At 33.5% G+C, this 6,725-nt stretch overlaps 1 long non-coding RNA gene across 1 annotated transcript in view; it reads right to left on the bottom strand.

The window, feature by feature from the left end:
* Positions 1–2,029: 2,029 nt before the first annotated feature.
* Positions 2,030–6,725, bottom strand: part of LOC107558110 (uncharacterized) — a 22,517-nt gene continuing 17,821 nt past the window's right edge. Inside the window, exon 3 of the long non-coding RNA XR_001605458.1 lies at positions 2,030–2,096. This is a non-coding gene — a long non-coding RNA (uncharacterized lncRNA). The remainder of the gene's footprint in view (positions 2,097–6,725) is intronic.

Here is a 6,725-nt window from a genome sequence, read left to right as displayed (position 1 = left end):
CTACCATCCTGCTTTTGTGGGGGTGGGTAGGGGTGTTAAATTTTTTCCCCCGATAGGTTTTTAACATTCGAAAAGCTCTTTATTCCAAAGATACTACAAGCTAGTCAGTGTATTCAGCAGGTGTAATGTATTGTAAGTTGCTTCAGAAGTATTGCAAGTATTACGTACAACAATAAAACAGTGCATTGACATAAAAAAGGACATTTACTTTTGGTACTTAAGTACTTTTAAAAGCAAGTACTTCTGTACTTTTACTTAAGTAAAAATCTGTCTTTACAACTTTTACTTGTAATGGAGTAATATTTGACCAGCGGTATCTGTACTTTCACTCAAGTAATGGAGTTGTGTACTTTGTCCGCCTCTGCTTATACTTCAGTGGCTTTCAAACTTAGAACAGTGATTCTTTTAAACCTTTACTTTTAAACCAAGGGGGTTTCAGTCCAGGTCTACCTGTGGATTGATTCTGTCTCTTACAGGTGGCTTAAAACTATATTGTGAGCCAAATCTGAACATGCAGTCTACAATCTTTGCAGGTTTGTCTCCTGTTGAACTCTATTAAACCTCTATTTTTCACTCTTGTGTGGTTTTCTATATCCTACTCATCCAGAGCGTTGACTGGCTCCAGCGCTCCTCTCCAGGGGCCGCGGGTGAGAGCAGCTCAAATACTCCGGACTGTGTCCATGTTTGTTTTTTCCATCAACACGGATGGCCTTTTACATGGAGTGCATGGCCAAGTCAGGCATCCATAAATCATTCAGCGGCAGTCCGATTGAAATGAATATGAAAGTACTGGGAGAGTCAGATGTAGATTGTCAGGTGGAGAGAGAGAGAAACCAAGAGAATGAATAATTCAAACGCTGATATATTAAATCATATGAGCAATGCATTATTGACATGTTGACTTTGTGGTTATCAGCGACATGGGAATTTCACTCTCAGATTTCCTCTCTGTTGGCCAAGGATAAATAACACATCTTCAGCACCATCTCTGCATCCAACCGAAAATTTGAATAGATTTGAAACCACATAAATAAAACGAGAGGGGTTAATCAAATCGAGCACGGGGAACAGTTTTGTGATTCTCGAATGACTGGCAGAACTCCAGAATATAATATACCGGCTCCCAAATACCCTCAAGCAACCTAAAAAAAAAAGAGAAATAGGCATACATTATTTCATATGCACGCTGAAAAAAAAGGTGTGGGATTTAATTTGACACAAATTTCACAAAATTTCATTTCATTCAATTTCACAAAAAAATTACAAAGAATTAAATAGAAAGAAAGAAATATAATATAAAATAATGAATATTATAAATATAAAGTGTAATATATTTTATGTTAATTCAGAAATATATATATACTGTATATATAAACATATATATAAAATATTTTTCTAAATTAAAAAACAAAAATTGTGTGCACCTGCTTCATTCTTCACGTCCACAAAGTCTTTATCATATTGCATCACTTGCCTGCGTCTACCAGTTTGCTCCTGCTGCAATTATCTTAATTATTGTTGATCTTTATTCCACCTGTCTGAGTCGTTTCGTTACACACATTAAAAATGAAATTATGAAGTAGAAAGACTGAAACAGTATTGTTTTTGTTGTAAAACATACACCAATAATCTTTATTTTTACAGTGCATTTGGATGCATTTGTTGTCACAGTTTGCTCTATTTCATACAGTGGTGCTGATCTCATCTGGAAATATCCAACACAGTGAACATCCTTCCACCAATGACACCAATCTTCTCCGGAAAATATGCTGGCGTGTCGTTCAGTAAGCTTTAAAGGCAATGTGGTAATATCAATTACGTTTGATGATCAAAGATGAGTGCACTAGTGCAAAGCAAAGAAGCACTTCATTTCAAGATCAAATATGTTCCTCATTTCAATCAGGGTCACATCTCTTTTTCGAGAGAAGCTGGACTCCCCCTGATACAGCGCCACCACCACGGCATCATCACTTTCATCATCCCAGGCTTGAAAGAGAAATGCTCAGCCGTTGCACACTCAGAGTTAACCGTGGACATCTTTTCACAACATCAAAGAGCAGGGGAAGGAGAAGTGCATCTCCTTGATTAAGCCACATCTTCCAAAAAACCAAAAAAAGAAGAACTTGGCATTAATGCATCCATCCTCTAAGAAGACGGGCCAGGCGAAGATTTCCCTCCTCTAATCATGAGAACTAAAGGGAAATCTGCTTTGTGCGCATGAATATTGCATTACCTGCCATTTCTTCTCTCTCTCATCCTACCCTACTTTTTTGTGCCACAACATTTGGGTGCTTTCATGTTTTAACACCTTATGTCTGTCCTTTTGTTGTGTAATCAAAGCAAAATGAGTTGTGATTAGCCGAATCGGCGCTGTATTAAATCAACCAAAGTCGTGAGACGATTCTTGGTTTCGTAGGGCCAGCACAATTCATTTCCCACCAGCAAACTGTTGACCATTATATTCTGAATAATCCAAGAGAAAAATTAGGAACTAGTTCCTATTTTAAGACAATCTGAAACAAAGCGTTCCCTCATTCTGCACATGTGAGAGGTCAATCCTGGGTTCACCGCTGGCTTCTTCTGCTTTCAACTTTTGTGACCCGTGCTGAGAATGTAATTCACAGACGATTAATAATCAGCTTTTGCAGTTTCATCTGAACTGTCACATGAAATACAGTTATATCGTAGTGCTCTTTGTTAAGAGAAGCATAACTTATTTTGCTCATACTAATGGTTAGTGATTTGAATAAACCTCTAACCCTCAGTTTCTCATGAAAAAAACATGAAAATTTGTATATATATATATATATAAAGTGAAAAGTGAAGTGACATGTGGCCAAGTATGGTGACCCATACTTGGAATTAGTGCTCTGCATTTATCCCATCCAAAGTGCACACACACAGCAGTGAACACACACACACCGTGAACACACACCCGGAGCAGTGGGCAGCCATTTATGCTGCGGCGCCCGGGGAGCAGTTGGGGGATCGGTGCCTTGCTCAAGGGCACCTCAGTTGTGGTATTGAAGGTGGAAGAGAGCGCTGTACATTCACTCCCCCCACCTACAATCCCCGCCGGTACGAGACTCGAACCCACAGCCTTTGGGTTATGAGTCCGACTCTCTAACCATTAGGCCACGACTCTCTAACCATTAGGCCACGACTTATACATATATATATATATATATATATGTATAATGAAAAAAATGGCTTGATAAAAAATGGTTAATATTGATTTTAAGGTTTTATATATTTACAAAATAAAGTTATGTAGTTATACATAACTTATTTATTGTAACTATATTATATAACATTACATATTATTATAAATTATATTACTTGTATTAATAATATAACTGTTATATATTGCACATACTCAATATATTGCAATTACTCCAAATGTATTTTAAGATTTAAAATGCATTTTCCTTCCCCAGATATATATTTAAAAACATTTCAAAATATACAAAAATACCCCAAAAAACATTGATCATATACATTTAAAAAATGTTTACATAAATATATTTTCAATACATTTTAGTTACTTACATTTCCACCTCTTTATATATATTTTTCAGTCTAAATATATATATATTTATATTGTCCAAACCTACTCAAAATGTATTTTAAGATTTAAAATATTTTCTTGCCCCAGATAAATTTAAAAAATATTTATAAATAACCCAAAATAAATAATAACCCCAAATACATTTCTAATATAGATTTTAAAATATGTTTACATATTTTAAAACTACATTTTTGCCTTTACTCAAAATATATTTTTAGATTAAAAATGTATTTTCTTGCCTGGTAAAATACCTTTTGTAATATATATATCTATATATCTATCTATCTATATCTATATATATATATATATATATATATATATATATATATATAGAGAGAGAGAGAGAGAGAGAGAGAGAGAGAGAGAGAGAGTTTTAGCATACATTTGATACATAAAAATTATGCAGTTCACATCAATATAGTTAAAAAATGCCATTAAAATTAAATTATATGTGTATTATTATTAAAATATATTATTCAAATTATTCAATTATGTTTTACATTTAATTGACCATTGATTCCTGCTATTGAAAGTACAGATTTAATAGTTCACATAGAGACATTGTGTACACATTAACCAGCCATTATTACCACCAATGAGAGCTGTTTGTCACTCAGGACATGTCCCGTCATGCAAAATCCACACAAACAAACTGTAAGACAGCCAAAAAAGATGCAAATGCTCTGGGCGTGAGCTAAAGCCTTTGCAAACGTGTTGAACCTCCCTTTTGACATAACTACCTTCACTTTTCTAAGCAGGCCTCCAGACTCTGGGCCCATGTATAATTAACACAATAAAACTTTCAACAGCACGTGGGAACAGGCACATTTTTATACGAGCCATAAATAATAGAGTGCAGTTTCACCTGGACAGGATGTAAAAAGTCAAAGCTGTAAAACACACAAAAACAGCTAGGACGCAAAAGGGAATTATATTCATACCATCTGTGGATGCTGCAGTATATTATTTTACGGTTACGACACTTTTCTGCTTTGTAAGGAAGATGTGGGTGTTTGTGCAATCATAGAGTATTTAGGTAATACTGTTTTGAGATGTTTAGAGGCTGTGAATGACACGCCAGGCCTGATAACATTAGTTGCAAAAGTATGGACGTGGCATTTTTCTAAGAAACGTTTGCCAGCCAAAAGATTGTAGGTTCGGAGTCCCCAGTCACAACCCATTTTAATTTCATAACATGACATATTTCCAAATACAACAGCATATTCATTAGAAAAAAATATAGGGAAGTACTTTATTTAATTCATTGCAAATTGGCTGCATCATGAAAAGTGGGTATTACATACTAGATATATTAGATATTTTACATATAATTTAAATTTAATTCAAATTTTAATGTTGTAATTTTTGTTTCTAAGCATAAATACAATATTTATACAAATATATGACATTTTATATTAAATAGTACAATTATTTTATGTAATATATATATAATAATATACATTATATTACATAAATTTAATATTGAATATTGCAAAAAATTATTTGCACTTGTTATTGTATTTAATACTTATTAAGTTTTTAATGACTGTTTAATGTTTTTAAGTAACACATATCTAAATATTAATATGAAATACCTTTAAATATTATAATCAAATATATAAATTATTTATTAAATATAAGATATGAAGCAAAAAGTGACCAAATTTGCCAGTGCAATAAGACACAATACACTTATATTAGTAAAGACACATTTGCTAAAAAGTTTTAATATCTTATGCAATGTTGCTTCTCAAGTAACTTCATCTTGTTTTATTGATTTTTAGACATTTTAACTGCACAAATAGACAAAAAAAAACATTAATAATTTAAGTATTTTGTAGTGTGATTGGCTGTTTGTTACCATGCAATAACTCATGCATTTAAAGTGATGGCAGCTGAAAAGTCACAGAGTAAGAACAATAGGTTACACTTTACTTGAAGGGGTGTGCATAAGACTGACATGACACCTTCATAATCATAACATGACACCTACATAATCATGACATGACACATGTCATGAATATGAAGGTTTTTATGCATGTTTATGACAACTGTCATTAAGTGTCATTCGCTCAGTTATGTAATTTTTAATGCAAAGATGACATTGTTTGAGATGTCTTTGTTATGGGCTATGCATGAATAATTTAAGTATTTTGTAGTGTGATTGGCTGTTTGTTACCATGCAATAACTCATGCATTTAAAGTGATGGCAGCTGAAAAGTCACAGAGTAAGAACAATATAATATATTTTGATTAAAGGTTAAAAAGACAGATTAATTTTCACAATAAGATCTGAAATGTGCATTAGGAAAGCAAATACAGTCAGGATTGGTGATTTTCACACTTACTTCTGACCTATAGGAAACACTTTACAGAAAATCCCACTCAGAAAGAAACACCTCTGAATGAACAGAGCTTTTCTGAATCTGTGGATTAAAGTTCAAAGGCGCAGCTGAATTTTACAGTGGTCCAGTTCTCATGTGGTCTACCTTGAATCGGATTAAAATGTTTTAGGAATGCTAAGCCTCATTAAAACAATAAGTCGAGATATCAGAGTGTTTTACACTTCACTGCTCTTTACTAAACCCATGTACCATGTGGTGCCTTTTTAAACACTGTGACACTGTGCCCAATGTCATAAACATCCACAAAAAATCATCTCAATGCTAGTCCAGGCTGGTTTATGCTGGTCTAGGTGGTGATTCAGCATATCAAAAATTGACACTATTCAACCAGCAACGTGCTGTCATGCTGGTTAAACTAGTTAAAGGGATAGTTCACGTTCAGTTTCTGGTCCCCATTGACTTGCATAGTGATTTTTTTCTCCTTACTATGGAAGTCAATGGGGATCAGCAACTGAAGGTGAACTATCCCTTTAAGTATGCTGGTGTGAAGAGTATTAGTCACTGCAATGGCTTCACTTTAATCTGCTTGTAAAGAGGTGGGTAAAGTCCAAATTGGTTGTTAAGTGTAAATTAAAAGTTCTTTTTAGAGTAATTAGGTTAGCATAAACCCTCATACACTCCTGTTCTGGCAGAACAATCCAGAAAACAAGGAAAAATATTATATTATATTATATTATATATATTTTTGCAAATATATATTGTCTTGAATTACATATTTAAATTCATTCAAATATTCTATACAGAATTTAAAT

Source organism: Sinocyclocheilus grahami, unplaced genomic scaffold, assembly GCF_001515645.1.
Source record: "Sinocyclocheilus grahami isolate Dianchi unplaced genomic scaffold, SAMN03320097.WGS_v1.1 scaffold632.1, whole genome shotgun sequence".
In the NCBI taxonomy this organism is placed as follows: Eukaryota; Metazoa; Chordata; class Actinopteri; order Cypriniformes; family Cyprinidae; genus Sinocyclocheilus; species Sinocyclocheilus grahami.
The sequence above is the reverse complement of the archived record's forward strand: the minus strand, read 5'-3'. Positions and strand labels throughout refer to the sequence as shown.